General features: G+C 32.8%; 1 protein-coding gene across 10 annotated transcripts in view; it reads right to left on the bottom strand.

Annotated features, from left to right (window-relative positions):
• The window catches only part of LOC142323550 (uncharacterized), a 316,556-nt gene that overhangs the window by 244,644 nt on the left and 44,033 nt on the right, over window positions 1–27,879 (bottom strand). For 9 of the 10 annotated variants that reach the window (XR_012756124.1, XR_012756123.1, XM_075363328.1 and 6 more), the window contains exon 2: window positions 12,058–12,146. The gene's annotated coding sequence lies outside the window, so the exon portion shown is untranslated. Of the gene's footprint in view, window positions 1–12,057; window positions 12,147–27,879 lie in introns of those variants that run through there. The other variant, XM_075363336.1, reaches the window with a different exon arrangement.

Below are 27,879 nucleotides of genomic sequence, written 5' to 3' on the forward strand. Positions count from 1 at the left end.
GAGTTCTCCCACTCAACTGACCTGTGCAATTTTACGTTACGAAAAGTGTACGGCACTAACCGCTTCCGTTCACTAAATAAAAAAAATTATGTACCGTTAACTGTACCACGGCCGGATAAAAAAATACAAAATTCTCTTTTTTTAATTTCTAATGAAATAACGTTTTTATCTCGTTTCAAATTAGGTTACGTACCCTCATCGTGTAGGTATAAGTTTTGTCTGAACGGAGTCGTTCAACATATATAAAAAAGGTTTTTAAAAATTGAATTTTTTTTCAAAGTTGTTAACGATGTCGACACATCCACTAGTTCTATTAATCTACTTTTCCTATTATTTTATGCTGTATTACCACATAATGTCAAAAATAACAATAGATTTTTGCAAAATACGAATTTTTTCAATTTTACAGAACGATCCATTTATTTACGGTTTGAAAATTAGTGACAAAATCTATAATTTAAAGTACAATATTTTATTAGTAACGGTGTACATTTATTTAAATTGATATTATGATAAAAAACAAATTACAAACTCGTTCATTTTTAACTAAGATTTCGCATATGTAATATAAAACATTAATATAAAAAATTACTTTCGTTTATTAGTAAATTTTCTGTAAATTGTAAGTCACACACCACTGATGTAAAGCTAATTAATGTACAAAATCTTTCGTAACAGGTAGATCAAGGGAAAACTATTTTATTATTCGTAGAAATTTGTCTATCGCTTTACAACAGGTTTTTTCTATTTTTAGATTTTGTTCTTGGAAACTACAGTACGTAATCAATAAAATACTACATGTAAAATTTCCCGAGTGAAGCAGGTCGATTCAATTAGTTCAGATATTTATTATTATAACTTTGAAAGAATAAAAAAGCTGATATAAATTTTACAAAAATATTCCGACTTTTCCAATCGATCGTCCTTTTATATTTCGTTTTAATTTCATGTATCGACATAATGTGCCACGCCTCTAATAGGTACCCTCCCGTGAAGGCGGCTCCAGCCGGGTCTCGATCTTTTATTTTTCCCCCGAACGCAAGGGGTATCAGTCATCAAAGACGGCCCACCTCAGCGAGCCGCCTACTCATGATCAGAGCTGCCCTTGTAATCCCGTTCCATTCCCTGGCGTCTCTTTCTTTCTTTTTTATGATTCTAGTTACCATCGTAACTACTGCATCCCCCTCATCATATACCGTATCGTATTCACAGATATCAGATCACTCAATTCCAGTGCTTGTCTTACCTGATCCCATCTGCAACACCGATAAACCGTGTGCTCAGCTGGCCTCAAACTCACCATGCATTGAGTAACTGTGAAAGACAAAAACCAACCTCCCTGTAACCCCTGTTAATCAACACAACCAACTTGCGGAATGAACCTTCTGCTCCAATTACCGGTTCTAGATGTCTCCCACATTGCTTGCCATTCATCAATATCTGCCTCCTTGCCATCCCCTCGTAAACTATCCGCTTCATCTAGCTCTAAAGTTTACAGGGGGTATACCTGCTGTAACCTCAACGGCGTTTTTGGATACAGTCTTATAGCATGAAACAAAATGAATTGCAGCTCTCTTCTACAGCGCCGAGACCCGATCAAGGTTCTTCTTCTTCTGCTCAAAGGCCTCTGCCCACGCCGAAACCGCATAGAAAATAATTGATGATGCAACAGACAAAATTAACCTCCGTCTCGACAAGCGCGGGCCTCGGTGGTTATTCATCAGGCTTCCCAGTTTACTGAAAGCAATTACAGCACGTTCCGTAACTTTGTTCACGAGCTCGTTACACAATCTACTTGACTCTAATCAAACGCCTAGGTATTTAACACACCTAGATGTGGGTATTATTGTTAACTCCGATACGGACTCTTATTTCTCTAATGCACCTTCTACCGTGAGGGCTATCGTCGACGACTTGTTTGATGCCAGAGTCAGTTCTTTCGCCTCCAGCCACTCTTGTATTTTGTCAACGGCTGCTGCCGCATCTTCCTCCACGTCCTGCTAAGTCCTGCTGGCGACCAGGACAGCCAGGTTGTTGGCATAGGTTATTAACTCGACATCACCACCGAACAATATCCTCAGCACACCATCAAATGCTATGTGTTCTACAGGAGTGGTTCAAGGACCGATCACTGTGGAACTCCTCCAAATAATTCTGCGGGAATATCGCCGTTTTCGGTACTTATGTTCATCTTCCTTTGATGTAAATAAAGAGTTTATAATACACCGAAGATAAACACCAGTGTTCTTTGCCCGCAGCGCCTCATTAATTACAGGCCAGGAGAGACGTTATCTTTTTTAATGGCGCCGAAATTTCTAGCAACGCTTGTAGTCCGCTAAGAAGAGCCTGTAGTTCCATTTCGTGGGTATTAATATAATTAGTCAGTCCAGTACCGTGGTTCTGTCTTAGGACGTATAGTGCAAGTCCCAATCGATTAGTCAAATCCTTCAAGTTTCCAGGTGGAGTATCCTCCTCCTCAGTCGATCATTGCTTCGGCCTCTTCCGTCCTTTGTCTTTCTTACTTGTAGATACATCTGGCCCAGCCGCAGCCCCAGAAGTTGATTTGTCTTCTTCCATTACGAATTTTGTTTCTCGTTGCTTCCAGTGAGGTCGAAAAACATTCGACTTATCACCAGAGTGTTCAGTGCTCAATTCCGTGTTCTCTGATATCCTAGACGATGGGGTTCGGAGAATTTAAAAAGGGGTGACAAGGGGTTGGTGTGTAGGTAAAATCTACGAAGCTGACAATGCAATAAAAACATTGGGGGTTAAGGAAATGTATATCCCCTAAAATCGATTAAAAAATTGGGGGATCAAGGGTTAGGAAAGGACCCGGATCGGATAGATGCCGGGGGATTTGGGGCTGGGATGAAAGGGGAAGGATATATTAAGGGAAAGGTGTTTCCCCTTATAATTCCGTCTGAGTACTTTAAAATATTTTACACTAATCTTTTACGAAATATTTCCTAAGTCATTATTTACTAGTATTGCCTTCTTGTCTAGACCTTGCAGAGAAGAGATCGATCAATTATAGACCTTATTACCCATGGCAATAAGGTCGAGTCTACAAAAATCGCAACAAAAAGTATGTCTGTAATCCAGAAAACTCACTAATCATATAAGTAGTTCATTAATATTTAATCCACAAATTCGAATCGCACAAATCAAAAAATACCGAAAAAACCGTCCAAAATAACAAAAGTTGAAGAGCAAACTGACCACGTCCACACTGTGTAACAGTTGTAACTCAACTGGTCACCTGTTACTAGCACAAATTACTCGTACATCAAGAGTACATTTAAAAAATGATTCAAAAAGTGTCTGATACCGTGAGCAGAGGATAAAAATTTTACCAATAATTTACTACAGAAATGTGTTCGAGAAACGACTAATTGCACGTCTTACAGGGTAAAAGGAAAGGAACTGAAATTATTTTTTCTTTTATAAACTGCTTCTAAATCCATTACGGCCTAATGTAGAACAAATTTAAACATGCATCCGTTAAGAGGGAAATTTTATGAAAAAACCAACTGTATTTCAAACAAATCTGTCAAACCTACCGGTGAGAGAGTTCTTACCGATTACTTATATTACATAAGTTGAACGACCGCGGAAACAAATCTTATTTATTACTCGGAAGGGAAGCCACAAATGATTCTAAAATTACTTGGCACGAAAATTGTTTTACATTTTATTTCCTTTAATCCTTTCTTTAAGCTGTCTCCGGTGGATGGAAGTATAACAACCGTTTGAAATTAAAAAATGGTTTTATTGTGGTTGTTCATACAAAATTTTATTTACTTAAATTTTTATCTTTTGGCTTATTTCTGAAATACACAATGAAAATGTAAAAAAAAAATATATATATATATATACATATATATTTGCCATAGAAGGAACGCGTTTAATTTACACACCTACCTTTTATTTTCGTCAAGAGGGGATGGTCCTCTGATATAATTATTCAAGTTAGAAAAATAACAGACTGCTAAAGATTTCAATGTTGTAAATTAATATCCCTGGTTAAAATAAATTCATCCTGCAATTTTGTTATTAATAGAGATCGTGCTGTTCACGGGTAACCCAGAAAAAGAATTCGAACAAAAAAAAATTGATTTAACGGTAGAAATTGAATTTAACAAAATAGTAAAACCCCTTTGCTCGTGTACGTCAACGGCAAAATAACATTGAAATAAAATGTACTATAGCAATTAACGTGCGACTGACGTGCTTATGTTTAATTATATATACAACATACTTAGCGCTCGCTACGAAAAATCACGTAAATCGCTACTTAATTCGTGCTTCAAATACAATTTTCTATATACCTATATAAACCAGCTTTTTCGAGAAAAATTCACCTGATTTTAATAAATGAAATACTGAAATAAATTTCATTCGCGCGAACCATAGTATATATCTTGCAGAATGTGATTTAGTCAGAGACTCACAATAATGGAGTTATCTGGATAAAATTATGCCTAAAACCATCCTAGAATTTCAATAAAAACATTGAGAAAAGAAAGATTCGGATCGGTTCTTGAATTTATATCGAACATCGGAACATACATACACTCATTCTTATTTAAATATAAAAATTGCCGACTTCAAAATATACGAGTTACTTACAGCGATGTATATTTAATTTTTACTCTTTAGATAAAAGGCCTCGGATTTATCGATTATTAACCAAGGAATATCTTGCAATACTGCCCCGTTACACCTGAATTCACATAGTGGAACACCAATTATCCGGAATGACCTTTGCAAGGCCTAATACGGATAGTTTAAAAATTAATAAAGCTTTGCTTTATCATACGTACCGGACATGTCATTTTAACGTTTAAAGGTATTGCACACCGAATAAAAGAACAAAAATAACGTATCAGAACATACGTAAAATGTAATAAAAGAACAGATACAGTAATACGTAACAAAAAAAATCCAACGATTAGAAATCGCTAATAAAAGAATCACAATTTACAAAAGTTATCTGAAAGAGATTAAAATTTATTACCCAACCGTTTCATAAAGAATCTCATTTTAAAAACTTACAAAAAGCCTATCGATGAGAAATCGAATTAATTACTGTACGTTATAAAAAATTGATTTCTTAAAAATCTAAAAACATACGATAGCTTCAAAAGAATAAAACTTAGCGACAATCAATAATCAAAAAGTATCTTTAAAAACACTCTTTAAAAAAATCTGTAATCTGTACTCACTTAAACGTTGATTTTTTGTTTACGAGCTACAAGATCACGTAATCGTTTTAAACAAAGAATCTACTACATCCATGGCGTTATAGTTTACGCTCGACCAATCGATGCGCGTTTCCATCAATCTTTCAGAAGTTAATTTTATAATTAGTTTAACACGAGCCTAAACTTATGAATATTTTACGCTATATGAATTGCAACAAAAATCCATTAAAAACCCAAAAAAAAAACAAACATCGAAAAAATGCATTTCCTATCGAAAAAAATCTTTATTTTAGTAGTATTCTAAATTTTTAAATAGTATATTATTATTTTTTAAATCGCCTAGTGCGGATGTAAGTGGTCCGAGTAGTCAAACGTTCGGAAAATCGACGTCCCAACGCACATGCAAGTTAAAACTGCTGTTAAAATCATTCGTTCGTTTCACGCTTACAAAATCAAGTCTCAACAGACATTCATTTCATTTATAACCACTTAACCACCACTGAGATCGTATTAAGACAAAAATCACCTCAAAATAGGTTCCTTTTATTTTAATGACTCAATAAAAACGTATGAAAAATACCAAAAAAAAATCTGTATATGTTTATTTTTCAAACTTTCAACATCTTATAATCCGTACTACGACAACAAACTTAAGAAGTCGAGGTTTTCCCTAATGTATCAAATTAAAATAGCTTGAAAATATTTACATTTCCATTAAGGGAATTGAAAATTAAAACGATTTAATAATATATTTTAATATTGATTAAAACGTATAGTTTTGGACCGATAAACGTAAATTGCCGTAAGAATATTTTATGAATTCGATAACGTAATAAGATTTTAACGTTATATAACCGTGTGTATTGATTTTTTTTTAATGAATTTTAGATTGAGAAATAAAAATCAAGGTCGTCGAAGTAACATCTATAAAAAAATTAATGGTATTGAAAAGGAATCCGTTTATTATTCAATATAAAGTCTTCTCCCGTATTAAAGCCGTATAAAACACTCTATTTAAAAAATAAAATGAATATCATGGAGAGAAAAAGGTTAAATAATTGTAAAATTAATTTGAAACATTCACAAATATATATATATTAGCTAAATTAAAAATATTTCTTTTAAACTTTTCTAATTTAAATTAAATTTACCAAGAAAAAGACGACAGAGGGAGATAGAGGGAGAGTGTGTGTGTGTGTGTGTGTGTGTGTGTGTGTGAACAATTTTCTACCGTTTACAATACTGTCAAATAAAATGTAAATTTTTAATTATTTCATCACTTAGATATAGTTCATACAGTAGAAGCATTTTATTAGGTTGCTAAGTAGGAAGACTACATTATTTTCATCATCTTTTTAATTAAGTAATATTTTACATTTATTTAAATATTCCAATGAATTGGACATTCATGCTTCTTAGAAACCCAATAGTGTACAAGATTACATAAAATAAAATTATTTACACAATTCAAACAAAAAAAAGAAAATTAAAAAAGTTATTAAACAATTTAAATAATATTTTAATTATTTTAAGAAATAATTTTTTTTAAATTTAAACACAAATAACTTAAAACTGGATTTTAAAACACAAAAAAATTTCCGGGGGTAATCGTTTATTATTTTTTTAATATGACTGAATATTTTTTTCCTTTTCACTCCCTGAGAAGAAAAAAATCACATAAACCTTTCTCAAAAAACCGGATCGTCAAATCAGTCCTCAAAGTCGGTTAGGATACGGAGAGAGAAAAAAGATACTCTATTTATAGAGAGATCTATCCTCTATTTATTCAGGTAATACAATAACAAATCTAGATATGGTAAATAAAATGAAAAAAATTAAATTAAAAAAAATTTACATAGTAAAAAATTCGAAATCGCCTCTATTATAGACGATATGGAACAAAATTTGGTTTCCAAACGATAGTTACATTCTAGTCTAAAGTTGAGGAAAACATTGAAACCTAAAATACAAGTAATACAGGTCTAAGTTTTTATTAAACTTTCTCAAATACATTTTTTAATTATTTTTTCTTTAAATTGAAACGGTGATGATAATAAATTATTTAGTTGTAGAAAATCTTCGGAGTTCTCAGAATTATACTTTAAAATTCTTTTCGTCGACAACGAATGAAAAGAGAATTGAAAACGAAGGGAAAAAATTATTTAAAGATGAAAATGTTCCGATAGTCCCGTATCTTTACACACCGAAAAGATAGGTAGATTTTTATTATATTATATTTTATTATTTTTAATAAAATATAATATAATAAAAATATCTGGGTAGATGCCAATTTTTCATTAAATTGCTGGTATTTCAACAAGTAGAAATCTATTTTAATAATAAATCCACAAAAAAAAATAAACGGAATCCTCTAAATTTAATTTTTAGTGTATTTTTATTTACAGAAACAAAAAAATCGACCCGTTTAATTTTTTTACGATCGTTCATATAAACTCGACATAGAATGAACCGATTTTTTATTTTGAAGAAGAAATTCAATTTGAGTTCCCGTTGTAAATTTATATCAGTTAAATTACGCGGAAGATATTTAAGTGAAATATTACTTTTTAACGTAGACGATTTAATTGTTTTTTCAATCGTAATTTAGCATTTCACTGTTATAGAGTAGCTTATTTTAATACTGAGAATGTTTACGCAAAAATTGAAGAAAATTAGGAAAACTAAGGGTAAAAAGAATAGTAATAAATAATAAATTCCACAATCCACAGGGCAGGTTACGCTCGGTAGCAGCTCTTCAAAGAGTTTTTATTTATTTTTTTCATTCCTCTGCTTATTTTTATCAACACCCAGGTTTTTCGATTTTTTGTTTCTTATAAACGGTTTTTTCACGCATGCAGTTATGCCGACTCATATTTTAAGTAAAAATAATTAATGCGTTTTGATTATACGAAAAATGAGCGGCAGAGTCGTGAGATTAGTACGGTCAACGGACTACATTACGTCGATGAGGGCGAAGAACGGGGTCTTGGACACCGATCAGCCGAGCATACGACACCTATACGTAGTCTCTAGGGAGACAATAATCTATTTAGCTAATGAAAAATCAAAATTAATACTATTTTCCCCAACCGCCCTTATTCCTTATCTTCGACTTCTTTCTCTAGTTTTCTGAGGATTTCGATTAGATACTAGCTGGACCGTAACCCCACCCTTGGCTTACGGTCCGTCCAGCAATAGGGTCTGAAACACGGGTCAATAAAATTCATAATGAAATATATTATTTAAAACAGTAAGTCTGTGAATTATTCAATAGTTAAACGTTTTAAAACACCTCGTGTAATTGTAACAACACAAAAATAACCGGATTCCTACTTCTTAAATTATACTATTTATAATGTTCTAATCGATTTTGAAAAAAAAGGAAAAACCAAAAAATAAATAAAAATATCTTTAATAAATTGGAGAGTTTCATATTTTTTATTTTAAATGATATAAATGAACAAAAACCAGTTATTATCCTCCTGCCGCTGACAAATGATATGGCAAAAGATTGAATAAATAATTTTAGCTCACTAAACGAAACAGGACCGTACATTTTTTTAATTAACTGTTTCATTAAAGAGCTCAATAAATTTTAACTCAAATTAAAAAATAAATAATAAAATAAAAAATAAAAAATAAAAGAGGAATGGTGGAAATATAGAAACGTGATGATTTTTTAATGTAAACAGCGATTTTTCTTCTATCCCGTTTAGTTAAACGAACGGTTATAGGCGACGACAAATATTTAGGTGGTATTACTCGTTACTTAAAACGGCTTATCGCTCTCAAAAATTGCAAATATTCCGAACCACCCGAACAAGGAAAATCGAGGATGAAGCGGTTTCCTCGAGATCATTTTCAATGCGGTGAATACACCGTTGCACTTCTGCATGATAAGCACAGCGAAGTACAATTCTATAAAAAAAACAATACAGCTACCGCATCATTACTATTAAGAAAAGCGACTCTAACTGATCTCTCTAGTACAACAGGTACTTAAAATACTAGGATAGATTGTGTACAGCAACAAATTAATGCATCGCATTAATATGTGATGCACTAATTTTACCCTAATACTTAACTACCCTAACTTACTTTACCCTAATTTATAAACTAATAATAATTACACTGAAATTTTAATCTTACCGTATTTCTGGTTGTTATATTATTATTGTATTATTATTATTCGACATTCGAAAATGATAAAAATATTTTTCCTAAATATGATCGAAAATCTGACTAAATATTCATTTAAATAACTAGTTAAAATGTTACGCTTTATTGATTCATTGTTCCCACAAAACTATTAAATTACTGCAACAACAGCAGAGCGTAGAAAAGCATCGTTTGTGAAGCGAACGAATAATACGAACGTCTTTCTTTGACTCTTCATGGAAACCGCAAACACGATCCAGAATAACGATTAAATATCGAACCCTGTTAATCGGCATAGTGTACTTCCATACGGCACTATCGTTTCTATCGTTATATAGGATTACGCCCACTAATATCGGCATTACGTAACCGCATTGTTTTCCTGCAATTTCCATCGGTATCATTCCATCGATGCGACAGGTAAATAACGGCATCTGACCGATACTGATCGAAGTGGGGACCCACCTTAAGAGAAACAAAGACATATGTAATAAGATCCAAATTACAATTTTAAGAAAAATTATCTAAAAAAATATACTGAAATCGCTTTGAGAAAGAAGTAACGGCTTAAAATGTTCGACACATGAAACTTCATTTATCATATCTGCTACTAAATGAAGTAGATATTTAAATCTGTAAGAATAAAAGCGAATATGCAGACGAAAGAAGTATGCGAGAAAAACTGGTACGACCGGGTTTTAAAATACATATTCTGATTACAAAGATTCGTAAACAGAGTTCAATAAAAAAAAGAGATTTGCTACCAGCTCCTAAAAAGGAAAATTCACGAGTACGTGGATTGATGCAAACTGATACGTAGTGGAAATATTTTTTTTTTTAAAAATGAATCACAACTTTGGCGATGAACCCCAAAACTGATTTAATAAAATTAAAATCGAAAACGTAAAAAATGTATCATCACTCGTTTTACAGCTGTTTTACAGAATTATAATATTTTTTTAAGTTCGACTCTATATTTATTTTTATAAAATGTTTAAATGTACCGCAGCAGTTTCTATACAACTTTTCAACTAACTGTTCTCCTGAGAAAAGATGTATGAACTTGAAAGATGTATCATACTTTCCGTTTCACACACAACTACGCTTATAAATACGAGCGTAGTTTTACTATGTATTTGTATGCGTGCATGCGCGCGCGCGCGTTAACAAGTTTTATATCATAGCTAAATAAAAAATACTTCATACTGTAAAATTAAATCATAGATAATTACGATTACCCGGTTCTATTTAAGGGAGGAAAACCAAATCAAAATATATAACTACAAAAAAGAAAAACCTATAATAAAAATAACCCGAAAAATTTTTAACTTCATTAATATACTCTATACAGTAATTTAAACGAAAAAAGTCAAACCGATATCTTTGAAATGAACAAGATGTAAAATTACAAAAATAACGATTATTCGTAAAGATTCGCTGAAAAATTTTGAAACGTAATTTTTTTTCTCCAGGGAGGAAATGTTAATGCGTTCCTCCACCACGAACAAGCATGCAAGTACAACGTCGTTCTCATGGGCTTTATACCGTATTTTATTTACTTATTTAGTGTTATTATTATAGTTTAATTAAATTAAGTTCGTGACAACCCCTGACAAAAACAAGTAGATAAACGAAGAGCGGTATATATATGTTTGTATCAGAAACTTTGGCTATGCCCGAGTAACTACGCCGGTCTCTGCCGGTTAACTACTCGGCAACCGGCTAGAGAACAGATTCCCCCACCGAATTCATTCGCTAAACCGAATAATGAGAGACTGATACTCTAAACATCCTTACCGCGTATATTGTATGTCCTAAGGGAAAAAGGAGGATTAGGCAATCTAATCCTCTAGAGAAGAATGGAACATTACTCAGCTCCCTCTAGAAGAGAGAAAAAAATTTGCTTTTCCTCAAGCACTCGAGAGCCACCTAGGAACGTACTCGTACTTCCTTAAGGGGAATCTTCGCCTATCCTTGGAAGCGCATGAATAATGTAATTATCCGACTGACGTGTGCCGTTTACCTTGAACTCCACCGAAAGATAAAAACGCAATAAGGGCAACTTCCTGATCGCTATGCGCAGAACCGATATTACATCATATTCAAAGCTAAAATACAATATAAATCGCTAAATAGAGTTTGATAAAATAAAAATCGATTCCAAATCTACTGTTACGTAAAAATATAGAAATCCAAAAAGCTTACACCCGATACCTTCAATATTGAAATACCAGATAAAGCAGTAGCAGATGATCGTACCTGTTAATACAAAACAAACAAAAGGAACCGAGTACAACTTAAGACAAAGAAAACCATCAACCCGTCAGAAAATGATCCGCAGGAACGGGGTGAAACTAAACGATCCAAAACAAAACGATCGGTAGAAGTAAAAATCAATGTTAAATTATTTTTTTAAGTGCGCGGAGTATAACGGCTTGTAGTACAAACAATTAATTCATTTAAAATATATCGTAGACAAACGTTACAATACGAATAAAACAGATAACGATGAAAAAATATTTCGGAAATACTAAAATAATTTTTTTCTAATACGCGTTTAAATCAAATATAATATGAAAAAATCAAGCGGCGAGAAGCGAGACGTTACGAGTATACGTAAATGATTGCATGTCCCGGCCGTGAATGTAACTAAACAACATTGATTTTATAATTTCGTACTTTACAACGAACTGACCTTTGTACTTTGTCGGATGAACACTGTCAGATGCATGATTCGTCTGCTCAACAGGACGGTGCAGACCAATGATGAAGCTGGTGCAGGATCTGTAACAGAAAAAAATTATTTTTTTAAATAAATGTACATAATAAAAAAAGCGTACTATAATATCGTATTATTATTTATACACATACGTATAAATTGATATTACATGTAACTTTTAGTATTCAATATTGCAGCATCAATCAATCATTTACGTCAAGCTATAGAATTTCAAGAGAATATAAGTAGATTACATATAAACAGAAATAACTAACATTCTTTATTCGAGAAACACAATTTCACGATAAAAAAAAAATTGAGTAAGGTATAATAAAATCTACAGCTCGTACTGAACTAAAGGGATGCCCAGAGACTGAAAAAAAGTTTATATAAATGGATTACGCAGCACGATCGTAATCTAAAACCGACATGTATCAAAGAAAATATCAAATAATAAATTCATATTAAAAAAAAATAAATAAAATAGTAATAATAAAAAGCAAGACTTTTTTTTCAACTTCATTAAAAAAGGATCAATTTTCTCTTGAAAGATTTTTTAATATTATTTTAAGAAAAGAAAATCAAAATTATATAAATTGTTTAATAAGAATGATTTATTCCTTTTTAAATAAATGAAATACACTTTCCATTACTTTTAAAGCTTAATTTTCTAAATCGAGAAATAATAACTCAGAATTCAATTAAGATGTAGAATTAAATATTTTTAATGGAAAAAGGAATAATTTTCATGTTTAATATAAAATTTCAGAAAAGGAGAAAAAATTAAAATACTGGTTTTTATAAACAGCATGTTTTATATACAGGTGACCCGTAAGTCTATATACGTAGAAAAATGTTTTTTTTTTTATGAAAACCATTTTTATTTATATAAGCTCTACGTAACGACCATCGTTTTGAAAACACATTTCGATGCTTGTCCTACACTGCTGAAGATCACGTAAACTCTATAAGTTACCGTACATAGGAAAAATAAAGGTTTTTTTTATGAAGGCAACGTATCAGCAAAAGATACAAACATATCATATCATCTCGAGGAACGTATCAGCAACGCAATTACAAGCATAAGATAATTATCAGAATATTTTTGTTTTATATCTTTCCTGATACACCACGGCCTTTAAAAAAAAAAATTATTTCTCCTATGTATGGAATCATACAGGACACTTGTACAACTTAACGCGTATAATGTTTTAACTACAAAAATAATTAGCATAAAATATATGAATTGGTTGGTTTTGTTGTTTTTTAAAAGAATTTTCCGCGATTTCCATAATGATTTAACAGATATCGACATATTCCTGTCCCAAGTTTACTTTGTTTAGATCATCGCACGCTTCACTCGATCTGACGAATAGAATATAAAGCCATCCGGCCGGTCTAATAATAACTGCATTGTTACGTTAAATTATTGAAAAATGATTTCATACTGTAATTTACATTGATCCATTATTTCATAAATTACCTAAATTCCGAGGCTGCAGTAAAAACAGTAATTTTTTTACTGCCAGTATAACGTCGGACAGTGGAAACCAGTACAAGGCCATATATATCGTCTCATCAACACGTCAGAGTTCGGAATGCTATCGCCGGGAACAGTACCGAAAAACATTAACTGTAGCAAAATATTACGTACACGTCGCGTTCCAGGATTGATTACCGTTACCAGAAAATACGCGTTAAGGTCCACCATACATAGGAAAAAAGTTTTTTTTTTTTTTTTATTAGGAAAGATACAAAACATAAATCACCTCATCTCGAGAAACGCCATTGCAAGCATAACATTACACCCAAAACTTAAAAAATTCACTCGGCTAAACACGGTAAATGGTGACGTAATAGCCGTACTACAAGCGAATGATGAAATCGTTCGTAACAAAGAAAGCGTCAAATTTCGTATGAAGATTCTAGCAGGTTGGAAGACCGGCCAAGAATCAGCCTTAATTTAGGCTCAAAAACTTCTAAAGTCCAAAATAAAGCGAAAAACTGATATAACTTTTTATTGTTACACACCGGCTAGGCATCAGTCTCCTCCAAAATACGTACTTTAAGTACTAAATATTTTTTGCATCACCAAACAAACGGACTGTTAAGGGAGCAATCGTAATACGTAACGGCAATCATAATACCAATTAATCTTAATTAGCATCTTGTAATTAAATTTTATAGTAGGAGAGCATTTTCTAAAAATTTAATTGCGTGTGTAAGTATATGGATCTTATCGATACGCTTAAAAATCAAAATTTGAGCTCTTCATGACCTAAACTGAACTCTATTCATTCTATGTTAGTAAACATTGGAATATCATTTAACGGAATTACATTTTCAGGTACTTGTTTCGGTTTAGGTGATCAGAGCATCTTTTTCTTCTTCTGCCTGTGTTATTTAAAAAAATCTCTGCTCCCAAATAAGAAAATTATAATTTTTAGTACTTAGAAATCCTTGTTATTTTTACAACCACCTTGTTGAGAGCACAATAACTAAACTTAATTCAATCAAATCGTGAAAAGTTTCTGAACCACTTTAAATTCAGTTATTTTATTTTACATCTTCAACAATGTGTTTAGTATAAAAATTATGCTGATTAATAATAATAATAATAATAATAATAATAAAAAGAAAAAACAAGAAAACTTGAATAATTATTAAATCTAAAAAATCCAACGACATAACTAAAATTAAAGAAGTAATTAAAACAATGCAAGCAAAGTTATGAAGATGGGAAAAATTAAAAATTTTCATTCATTTTGTCATCAATTTGGAACACGAAGATATAGTCGTTTTATTTGTATATATTGAACGATTTACAAAGTTTTCAAATTTTTTTTCAAAATAAAAATTTATAATTAAACCAACGAAACCGATTTTAAATTAAATTCTAATCTAAAGACATGATACAACGTTTAATTTCGAAAAAATATCGATTAAATTAAAACGTCTACTTGGAGAGGGGCACTTTTTTAACGCAACACCGGCAGAAATTAATAAATATAAATTTGCGCCGCATTACAGTATACAACAGAAGGGTATATTCAGTCGCTGTTAAACAACATTCTTTCATTCTGTACCCCGCTCGAGTGTATAGAAGCAACAGACTTTAAAAAGCGATTGACGTCCGAAGCTAATAGCGGTTACAACATCGATTGATAAACTTCTTCCTAATTAACAAATCTCGTAACAAAAAAAAAATTACGTAGAGAGAATTATTTTTCTTTTAAAACTAAATATCTATAATAACTGCACAACTTGTGATATTTATTAAACGAAAGATTACTCATAGGTCAGAATGTAATAACAACAAAGCTAACACAAAAGTACACACAACCTTAGTCATTTAGAAGGCCACCGTTTCACGATAACGATCGTTTAACCGCTCTTCTATATTTAATCTAGAAACAACTTACTCGGTAACGCGAACGTGTGCGTGAAGATATAATTTCGAAATATAATAACGATGTAAGTTTTTACTCGTAAATAACCAGAGATGATTCAAACACCGTTTCCATGAAGAAGAAAAAATGGAAATGCAGGAACGAGTAAAATTAAACGGGGGTGTATAACGACGAGTAGCTTTAGTCCAGACGAGTAATAGGACCTTGGACACGGAATTTGTTTGACGCTCTCTCGTCTTTAGCGTGAGCGAGAACGCTTTACTAACCCGAGTCATGCGAACTAAAATTGCGAGGCGGTGAACAATGAATGGCGGGATGAGAGGGTGGTTAAAACAGAAACAAAGAGAGATCGAGTGGAAGAGTTTTTCACGACTCTTACTCTTTCTACAACGGTTAACGACCGACTCTTCCCGACACTTTAGGCTACAATTTTATATATGTTCAAAGAAATAAATTATGCGAGATATTTAAACAGATTAAAACAAACGATCGGAAAAAATCTAATGTATTCCTTTGTTGAAGTATATCAAATAGGAAAAGGGTTAAACATCAGCTGAAAAGATAAACGAAAAAATAATTATACGTAAAATACCAAATTAACATCGAAAAGATGTTAACGTTATTTAATACTACCGTATAATATAATTATAAGGGGCGATACAGGTGCGAAGGCGATGATAACCGAAAGTAATTTTAGGGTAGATGATTCCAAGTCATCAGAATTGCTAAGAGCGGTGATCTGAATTTCCGCACTTACTAATAAACGCCTGTATGCCCTTCCTATATCTTCAGTGCATTCCGTGTAATATTAAAAACAGATCACAAAAATGTTATCGCTTACGTAAGCGATTAGCACTTCCGTACAATAAAACCTTAACATATCTTTGCTGTTACTATCATAATATCACTCGTTTCTGTGAGCACCTAACCGGAAATAATAAAATGTGTTTTAATCAAATGTGTATCGGATAGAAATGAAAACGAGACAGACTGCGCACTAAATTTAATTTTTACATAAAACAGATACGAAATGGTACATGATTATTTCGACGACAATTTCGTTCAACATCGGTCTGTGATATGAGACGTAAAAGACATAAGGCAAAACAAGCAGAAGTAGAGGTGCTCGCGCCGTCGGCGTCGTTCACTGAGAGCGCCGCGCCAACTTTGTGACGCTCCCGAAACAGTCTCGCTCGTTCGTCTACGGACACTGGGGTACCTGTGCGTGGTCCATAACCTCCCCTTTCCATCGATATGCGTAATTTATATTTCCGGCTGACGTTTGCGCGGGCTGAGGCTGACATATTGAATTTTTATACTTTTTTACACGTTTACTTTAATTTTTGACGCATAAATATTATCCAAAATATACTAATTATTATTTAAATCGATCTATCTAAACATAAACACGCGAATCACCGCGCTATCACGTCAAGTCGTGAGCTACACTGAATGGAAATCAGCGAGAGCGCTAGTTTTGGCCGATCTGCGCTGTGCCCCCTTCTCACCAATCCGCTCGCCAGTGACGCATACTCAAAGTCGTATCGGCGAGCTGACCCTGTAAGTTATAAAATGACACCGCATTTACGTCTCTGAGATTAATAGTTAGGGAGTTATTAAGGCAGGACGATATAGACCGTTTCGTTACGCTACAAACTTCTGTTCTGGTACCCGTATGTTCACATCAAAAAATCATCCACTTATAATCATCGAAATAGACTGTGTGTGTGTGTGTGTGTGTGGGCGCACGAAATTGTATATATTCACTCGGTTGTCAATACTAAAACTTTTATTAATAAGCATAAAATAGCTTGTTTATTACCTTTAATAAAAAAAAAGGTAAGGTTTTTTATTTTTATTTTTTAAAAAAGTTTTAAAAACATTTTGTGTGTGTGTGTGTGTGGGTTTAATTCTACTTACGTGCAGTTGTCAACATTAAACTTTATCAATATTCTACCTTTAATAAAAAAAAAAAAAAAAAAAAAACAGAAAATAACGAAAAAATTAATTTCTATTTAAGATTGGCAGGTCATTTGTATCGATAAGACTATCAACCTACTTGTTTTAGTTGGTCTAATAGGCCGGGGTTCTCCGTTCGGTAACCCCCCCGCTGATGAGTATCGACATCGATTGAAATTTTTAAAATTTCAAATATATTCAGGTAAACCAAATAGTATTTTAGTATGAAATGTACATTCTTAAGCTTAACAAGGATTAAAAAAAATATATATCGATTTTGTTAAAAATTATTTACTTGCAGATACGATTATAGTGAAAAATCCTAATGTTTAATTTTATAATACTTTATTATATTTTCTTTACTTATAGTCAAATATCATGTAACCCCCCCCCCCCAACTTAACAAAAAAAAATACCAGAATTTGATGTATTTAATGTCCGATTAAAAATTTTGTCCGGTTTAAGTTAGATTAAAAAAACGACTCAAGACTGGATTATCAGACTTTTATAAATTAAAATTTAGCCGATTCAACACTTTGTGGACCGTTTTTAATTTTTTTAGATAGTTCATTTGAGAATTTTATAGGTATATCCGAAAAAAGAACTTGTTTTGTAGACATTAATTTCAAAGGCCTTACTTTAGCCGACTAAAATTTTGCAAAATCTATAACCAAATAAAGATCGTTCCAAACTTTAAGCGATCAGCAAATATTCGACATAATGATTTAAATCGAATCTATCTGAATGGATTTAGCAAATTTCAAATAACAAAGTTTTATAATTTTCCATTTTTTCCGACACACTGCATCGGCTTCGTTGCGAAAATAATTTACCAACTAAATATAAAGTTAAGATAAACAAAATCTTTAATGAAGAAAAGTAAATATCTTATTACTTCACACTAGACATGGCACCTTGTCGTCAGAATTTATTCACAAATAAAAGTGAAAGTTGCGCGACCCATCGCTCAAAAAAGACCCCTGGAATTAGAATTCTAAAAAAAATCTCTTTTTTTGGACTCTCCTAAAAATAAAATTGCCTCTAAATTATTTAAAGGCGATCACACACTATGAAAATCTGAAACCCACATCCTAAATATATATCCTTAAACTCTATATTTTATCTGATACTAGTTAAAAATACCATTGTATTTCTACGATTAATATATTAACAATAAATCCTAGATTCAAAACCCAGAAACAGTGTACGCTACATAAAATAATGTTTCGTAGAATAATTACCGACCGTTTCTTTACTCTAATGAATTGTACAGCAAGTGGACTAAAATTTGTAAAACTACCAGTACAACTTACTCGTACGGCTTGAAACAATAGAAGTTCGACAGTTTTTTTAAGTCAAAAAGCACTCGGTAACTATAATTAATTTAAAAGTGAAACATTTCATGCAAACATCGAAAAGAAACAGAAATTTTCAAACGTAACACAGACCGTCTAAAATAAACTATCTGGCACAAAATAAAGTTGGGAGCAGCGTAGGCCCAAATTCTACATTGAAATATTACAAAATATTAGTCCAGATAAAATGTTTTCTACCTCAAATCCCATAACACAGCATATTTTCTTTAAAACCTTTCCTTCACCGTGGATAAAATCAACATCGTATTTTGGAGTCCGCTTACAATAAAAGTCAATAAATACGTTCTAAAAGATTAGTATAGTAGATAAGGAAAGTAAAAGAGGGTAGATAAGAAATATCGTTTCTTTTACTTTTTTAATTTTACAATAAAATAAAATGAAAAATAAATCATATTCTGTCATTCTTAAAAACTATTTACGTCCATAACGTAAATTTTACTCAAGTTAATCACACGTAATGAATTTTTTTTTTAACATCTCAACAGAAGTTTCTGTTCAAACTAGTTCTTCATAAAAAGCAAGTATATAAGATAATTTAATTATTTTAAACAAAATAACTCTAATAACTCATAATTTTATTACTCCTTAACCGATTTTAATAGCCTTTACAACATTTATATTATCAACCTTCAATATATAATTTGTAATTTACACCGTGGTAATAACGACACCAATAATTATATACAGAATGTGATATTATTTTTAATTAAAAAAAATTTGTGTATTACATACGAATTGATTTTATTTCAGAAATGAACTTAATTATGACTTGATTTAACGTATGTAATATCTATACGTTTTGATATAAAAAAGGACTTTTAAAAAACTCTTTTAATTTTTTAAACCAGCTATATTTTACAGTTATGAAATACTAACTCCCCGTCACAGCTTCGCCCGCGCTATACGGTTACTTGCGATTCCCGTAGCGGTCAATCTTTTTATTTTGTTTATTAGTTAAGTAACTGGAAGCAGGTGCAGCCAGTCACATGCAGTAACGGTGGCGGTGGCTGTGTTGGTTGAGCCACAGCGCGCCCCGTATACCTTCGCATCCCTTAAAAAAATCGGAATTAAAAAAAAACCCGAAAATGGTTTTTAAATATTTATCTGAAGAGTACTTTCAAGTTCAAATCTGCTGAATATCTCGTTTAGTATAGTCGGAATTGGGAAAATTTACAATCATCGATCAAGATTTTTAAAAAAGTTTTTTTCAACCTCTTTAAAGATCGAATTTCAAAAATTTCGAAATTGGTTTACTCAAATGAAGGTTACACTTACCAAAAATCAGGTTGATTTCTTCATTTGTTATTGAGAAATTAAAAAAAATAGTAGGGTTCAAAAACAAAAATTCATTTTAACCGTTGAAACTAGGAATTTCAAAAATTCTAGATGTTAGTTTTGATATTCAAATGACGATTACACACCAAAAAAAACCAAGCTGATATCTTCATTTGTTACCGAGAGATTAAAAAAATAGTAAATTTCATTGTTACTCCATTTTACTCCTTTAAAGTCGGAATTTCAAAAACTTCTGTCTTAGTATGCAGTTACACCGTAAGAACATGTATACAAATTTTTATCAATTAATCTTCAATATTTTTCGCTCGGTGTTGATTACGATCACTCACGATATGTTGTCTTCAATTTCAATAAGAACTCTATTGAAATATCTGTACTGAAAATATCTTGGGGAAGGGTCGCTGTAAGAAAGGAGCATGAGATCCGCCGTTCCGGATAGGAAAACGATTTCGCAACTGGTTTCTAATCTCCGTGTGCCTGGATCAACATTGAAAAGAAAATTATCAGGCAGACCTCGAACCGTTACAATCCCAGAAAATGTACGGCGGTACAAGCATCCATCGAGCAATCTCCAACACGTTCCGCACTTAAACACGCAAATAAACCTTGAATTTCTGATCGGAGTATACGAAAAATTCTCCACAGGAAACTTAAAATGCATCCCTATAAAATGATAGTCACGCAAGAATTAAGCAAGAGACTGCATCATCGTAAAACTTTGTTTAAGAATTTCGGCAGCAGATTCTACCTGTAGCTACTGTGCTGTTTAGCGATGAAGCACATTTTTACCTCTCTGACAGCGTAAACATACAAAATTTCGTTACCGGGCCGAAAACTCTCACGAACTTCACCAAAAACCGCTGCACAGTCCTTGGGTTGCTGTTTGATGTGCAATAGGACAAATTGGCGTATTTTTGGCCCTAATTTTTTTTAAGACAACGATGTCACAGTTACTACTATGATCTCAGATAGATACGTAGAGATGCTACACAGCTTTCTGCGGCCTAGATTCAGCAGACGATTGGTTCCAACAGGACGGAGCTACAGCTCACACTTCTCGACGTTCGCGCGCACTTTTGAAACATACGTTTCCTGGTCATCTAATCTCTATACGAGGTGAAATCGGGTGGACCGCACAGTCACCAGATTTGACCCCTTGCGATTTCTTTCTTTGGGGAAACTGAAAAAAAAGTTTTTTTAAACATCGTCCTCAAAGTCTAGATCGCTTAAAGTTTTTAAACTGTTTTAAAATAAAAAATTGCTCTTTCGGCTCTTGTAAAAGAATAGGGTTTTTAATTTCACTAATTGCTTTAACCGAAATTACATCACAATTACAGTGATCAACGGATGCTAAACGAGTTGTGACTAAAAGAAAAACTCCCATTAGAACCGCTAGTAATTTCGGCTTTCAGTTCTGAAGTCATTTCACATCGCTAGAAAGCGAAACGACACGTACAATGCTCGTATTACAAGTCTACGCTTTCATTGGCTACTGTACCCTTTTCCACCAAACGGCGAATATTTCCACCGTTTTTATACTTATCTAGAAGCGTCCTCACGAGAACAAACAGGTAGGGGTAGCTGTCACGGTAACTAGCAGCTACTAGACAACCGGTAGACAGTGGATGTCATAGTAACTAAGCGTCAACGTTGTCAAAGCATGAATAGCTGGGTAACCTTTAGCACTAAATTACAGAGAGAGAGAGAGAGAGAGAGAGAGAGAGAGAGAGAATGAATCTGAATACTTCAAGAAGCTCTTCAGAGGTTCTTCGAAGAAGGCACGAGTACAGCACAAGAACGTAAAGTACAGAACATACGGAAACTTTTTTTTCGATAAAAAAATCGACGTATTTAAAAATAGAACCCGCTTTAATAACGCGGGAACTCTTGCGTAGAATACATGGAACTAACGACATAACTACAGACATCGGTGATAAGAATCTACTAACAAAAAGAAGCTCACCGCTCTCTGTGAACTCTTTCGTATGAACTCTTTCGTAACCTCCTCTAAAATGTTTCGCTCCTAAAACGCACTTCAAATTTCATATTTCCCGAACTATTTTTGGGTAAACAAGCAATATATTCGTTCCACCGATATTTTAAAAGACCCAATTTTCTTTCCGAATCGAGACAAAATTACAATCTAATGTGTATTAAATCGCTGACCTGAAACGGTGTATGCCAGTTTTACAGAAAAACAATAAACGTTACCTATAGAAAAATAAATAAAGATAAAGATAAAAAACCTCCGACCTTAAATAAACTGTTTCTGGTAGTCTCATTTTTTAAATTCAGCTACACAAACAACTAGCAAATTTTATGTAATAAAACATTAGACATGCGCGCGCGCGCGAATACAAACACAAAAAGCATAGGAGTAAAGTAATTACATCTTTAAATGAACATTAAATGTTATGTAAATAGCGTAGTAACGTTCAATAATACGTTTTACTACAATAATTATTAACGCATCAACGACATAATATATTAGAAATGTGAAACTATATTAATATCACAGGTCATTTAGCTTTTTGAATAGCTAAACAATTCAATTAAATACGTTAATTTTAACACCTTTTCGTATATCTATGTTATTTATAAATGTACGAATAAAATTATTTAAATGCACAAAAAATTATTAATCCACCGTTCACAGTTCATGTTTGTGGGTGTGCGCGTGCGCGCGCGCGAGTGAGAGAGATATTTCAGGCTTAAAATTAAATACAATAAACTTATTTTCGAACAAATAAAACGCTTCATCAAAATTAAAAATCACACAACCTGGACTAACAATTTGCCAACTTTTGAAGGATACACGGATCCCTTTAATGTACAGAGAACCGCTTATAATATCAATTTAGCACTTGCCGATTTACGAGTGCATAGTTATAACATTCTCGGAAGAACGGAATGTTACTAACAAGTATTATGGAAGGGCAGGTTAATGCTGAAACTAAATATATTGTACTTTTTTTTGTAACTGTGTAGGCGTCGTTAAGCCAGAATCGGAAGCTAGGAGAAAGATGTACCCGGCAACATTCAAAAGAGGAGGAAATAATAAACGCTTATAAAAATTGGAAATAATGCTATTTAACGATTCATTTAACATCTAACTGACATTTATTAAATATATTTATCTTATGGGCGTAAACAGAATACTATCTATGTGTTATCCACAATAAATACGGTAACGCAAAAACGTTTTTCGCCCAAAAAAAAAATTAATCTATTTAAATTCTCTATAACAGAAGCAAACCTTACGAGAAAGATACGTGTGTCATGCTTGTAAAAATGGGATAGGCCCAAAAAATATAGGACACATTTTTCAGTCAAATATATATCAAAATTCGCCGGAATCGGCAAATCACCGGCGTCGTGCTGCGGTTAAAGGAGATCGACGGCTCACTAAAGTCAGCAGATGGCTTCAATCTAAAAACAATCTATAAAAGAAAAATACATTTTCTTACGTTTAAATACATGAAACGTGACATTTATTTCAATAGCGATCACTCTCTTCTCGGGAATCGTGTAGTAGCTAGTACACAGGCGAAAGCCAAATGAAATATTTCCGTCATCACGCTTATTTATTGTTGCATACCTGTACGTGTAATGTATCCCCTCTTGACTACTGGCCCTTAAGGGGTATCGTATTTTATAAATATCACCGTATTACGATCAGAAAAACCGGTAACAGATAAATTACCTTTTTAAAAAAAATTATAACAGCAAAACAAAATCAATATTTGAAGATTTTTCCTACTCTCATTAAAAGACCGTACAGTCGTAAATTTATCACGAAAAATTTGACTTAACGATTACAAAACGATAAATATAAAAAATCACAATAATTTAGTGAAAATTATCGAAGAAATGTTTGTTCCGATTTTTATGGTGTTCAATAACCGCTACCGTATAGCAAAATTATTTAGTATGAGAAAACCGAGAATATCCACGAGTGTGTATTTTGGAGTGGTACCATTAAATCAGTTTTCCCACCCCTCAAGATACTTAAAAATTAAAGGATAAAATTAATTTAGAGACGTTCATAGTCAGTTAACAACAAAAAAAAGAAAGAACTCAGGATCGCTAAAGGAAACAAAGCAATCACGATATAGTCTGGGACGACTTGACTGCTGCTGCCTATAGAAATGAAACGATCATGTCAGTAGTTTATGTAGGTCATTGATTCCCAAAGTGGTCCAGGTGGACCCCCAAGGGTCCACGGGAGACTCGACGGGGGTCTACGTTGGCGTGACAAACAAATGGGGGTTCACAATTCGTAAGCGGGGGTCCAAGAAAATTCATCTGGTTTCGATAGTGAAGAACTAAAATGTTGATCAATCTAGGCAGATAATGTTTGAGAAGCTCAGCGACTGTTACTTGTAAAAACTTGCATATTCCATATTCAGTACAACGAACGTGTCGAGACTTGCAAAGCGCCGCTCCCGCTGCCGCTGCCGCCGCCGCCGCCGCCGCCGCCGTCCGCAACGCTTGTTCAGACGTGAACAATCTTCAGCAATCTTGCATGAACTTGTTTGATTCTTCACTAACATAAATACGATTGCCAAGGATAAACGTTACTCATTTGTCTCCGGAATTTTGAAAAGAAAAGTAAAGTGAATAGATGTTAGCGTTTGCCAGTGTCGGAAAAAGTACTAAGTACTTACCTGCAGGGGGTCCACCGGAACCAGCAAAATTTTGAAAGTGGTCTATGAGAAAAATAAGTTAGGGAACCTCTGATCTAGGTAAACGAGATTCAAATGAAAAACGCAATAATTTATTTCTTCTGAAGGAAATCACTTTCCCTCTCGATGACTCTTTTCGCTTGTATTAATAATACCGTTTAAAAAAAATCCGCGTGTTAATAAACAAATAAAATCGTTAAACTATCGATTTAAAGGTTCTTGTCAGTAGAAAACAGGTCATATCTATCTGTAAATCTGAACGTCTCAAAGTCGGTCGCTAATATACAAATGCCACTTCATCGTCTTTCCTTTGACGTTTGTCCATGACACAAAGAACAACTTCCCCGTAACACACAAAGTACATATTTAACAAATTATCTTTATCCAAAATAATCTGAACAAATTCAATTTGTTGAAAGACATCTGTGAAGATATTCAATTTGTTTAAAAGCAAAAAAAATTGCAAAAATTCCCTAAGCTCTCCTAATTAACCGATTTAAATTTTTCAAAATGCGTTTCAAATTTTGAGTGCTCTTTTATACTAGATTAAATTGTCAAGTACCTAGAGACTTTATTTAGGGCTCTACACAATTTGGAAAATTCGATTTTTTTTTGTAAAATCTAGATTGTGCAAAAATGTCAGACCGATTTTGTTTAAATTTGGTGTGTTGCTTTCTTCATATCAAAACGTTCTTTGAGGCAAAATCTAAAGGACCTATCAACTCGAAAAAAAATATAAGTACTTGAAAAAAATTCACAAACAATCTTGTTTTTTTTCCTTTTTTTTTGAACAGTTACTGCTAATTTTGTATCAATAATAACGTATTTTTCGATTTTAACCGATAATGTAAAATTTAATAAAACATTTTTATCTCTCAATCTTTTCTCTAAAACGAACAGTTATCGAGTTTAGGGAAATAGGAGAAAAAAATGGATATTTTTGCGATCTATTTTTACATTTTGTTTAATAAATATTTAAGCACAGCTTTTTCAACTGGCGGATAACGAAATAATCATTTCTGATGATATTGCGGAGGTATTAAAGCAAAACTTAGCGATCATGTAGAAAACGTCAGACCCAAAACAGATACCACCGCCTCGACTATAACGACTTTCCAACTTTTTATTTCCTTTAGTATATTGCGATTTATCGAATTCTTCATAATAAGCGGTGTTCTCGATTTGACCTCATCATTTGAAGGGAATCTTCGTTCAGCGAGCCATTTCTGCACGTTTGGGAAGAAAAAGAAGTAATCGCTGGGAGCCGAATCCGGCGCATGGGGAAGCACTTCCATGCGTACTTCACGGATGATTTGTATCAACGGTCCGAAACGTGTGCGCGGGGTTATATCGTAGTAAAAGGCGCTTTCTCTTCGGTCGGATACGGACATTTAGTCTGAATAGTACACTTCAATCGGTCAAGCAGTGAAGCGTATTACTTCCCGATGATGGTCCTGCTTTTTTTTAGGTAATCTACGAGCACCACACTACGAGAATATAAAAAAAGAACCCGTAACCGTGACTTTTCCTGCATACGGAACCGTTTTTGTTTTCTTTAGCGTACTTTCACCGCCCCCATCCACTGTTTGGACTGCGTTTGGTCTCTGGCAACGTTAACGATGAAACCGCGTTTCATCAACTGAATAAAACGTCGAAGAAACTCAGCGGAAAGCTTTTCATACACGAAACATCGTATAAAATGTAATGGACATGATCACGGAGTTGTTCACGATGTCAGCAAGCTCGTCTACCTTCAGTCGGCGATAACTGAATACGGTATTGTGGATTTTTGTGACAATTTCGTCGGTAGTAACGGTTTTTCCCGAGCGTTCATCTTAAATGGATGTATGACCACGTTTATATTCAGCAAACTACTTTATTACCGTCTAAAATGAAGGGGAAGAATCCTTTAAAGTGGAATCTTAATTGTTTTCGTACGTCCGTCATGGTTAAACCTTTTAATACAAATTATTTTATAAGAGCTCTAACTTCAATTTTATTCATTTTTCAGAAAATGTCATAACTTATTTGCTTTACTCGATCGCCACAAACAAGCGACTAAACACACGCGTGTGAAACTTCGCAAATTTAATGGATCGTACTTGATTAATATCAGTCATTTAGTCATACTTAAGCTATCTCTCTGTCAGGCTGAGAACTTTCCGAAAAACCAAATCGACGATGAATTAAGATACAAGTTTTCTACTGTAAGAAACTTTAAATGAAGCTTACTTCGCACTCCAAATTATAAGAATTTTATTTTTACCCGTTTAAAACAAATAAGAAACAGAAAAAATTAAATAAAGTGCAGAAATTGCAAACTGAAACATAATTAAAAATTTATTTTATATCGATAATAATCGGCTGTTTTATTTATCCATTAACTTTATTTATATTTTTATATACATAATTTTAATTTACTGTTTCAAAAATATATATATTGATATATCCTAAAATCTTTATGTTTTTTCTTTACATTTTTATTTATTTATTTTACAACTTTTTTTATAATAAAAATGAGATATAAAACGTGATTCTTATGTGAAATGAATTGATTTTAGAAATCTGTTAAATATATAATCTTATGTAAAACACAAAAATTTCTAACGGTTAAAAGAAATTGGCTGTTTTCATACATCAAAACATTTTATTTATTTTATTTTGGGTTGAACTAACGCATCAAATTTTTTGTCGCTAGTGTTTCTTTTTAATTAGTCGGTTCCGCCGTTAATTTGTTTAACAGAGAGCAATCTTATTATTAGTCACGAAACGCTGTCTATGTGTAATACGCAAAATTTTTAAAAATTTTTGCCAGTTCCTTTCCATCTCATACACATATGATTAACTATACATACGTACAATATGCATATGATTATGATCAATTGATCATAGCAAGATCGACTGTACCAGTCGGTCGATAAATGATCGGTTCACGACATAACCACCTCGAGAAACATCCGAACGATAAGTGCAGTAAAATCATCATAGATCGTAACTAAAGTTTAACTGAACATCAAAAGGTTAAAGGAGTAAATACGCAAATCAATAAAACATTACTTTAAGGAAATTGAA

The sequence above is a fragment of the Lycorma delicatula genome, chromosome 4, assembly GCF_047948215.1.
Source record: "Lycorma delicatula isolate Av1 chromosome 4, ASM4794821v1, whole genome shotgun sequence".
NCBI lineage: Eukaryota > Metazoa > Arthropoda > Insecta > Hemiptera > Fulgoridae > Lycorma > Lycorma delicatula.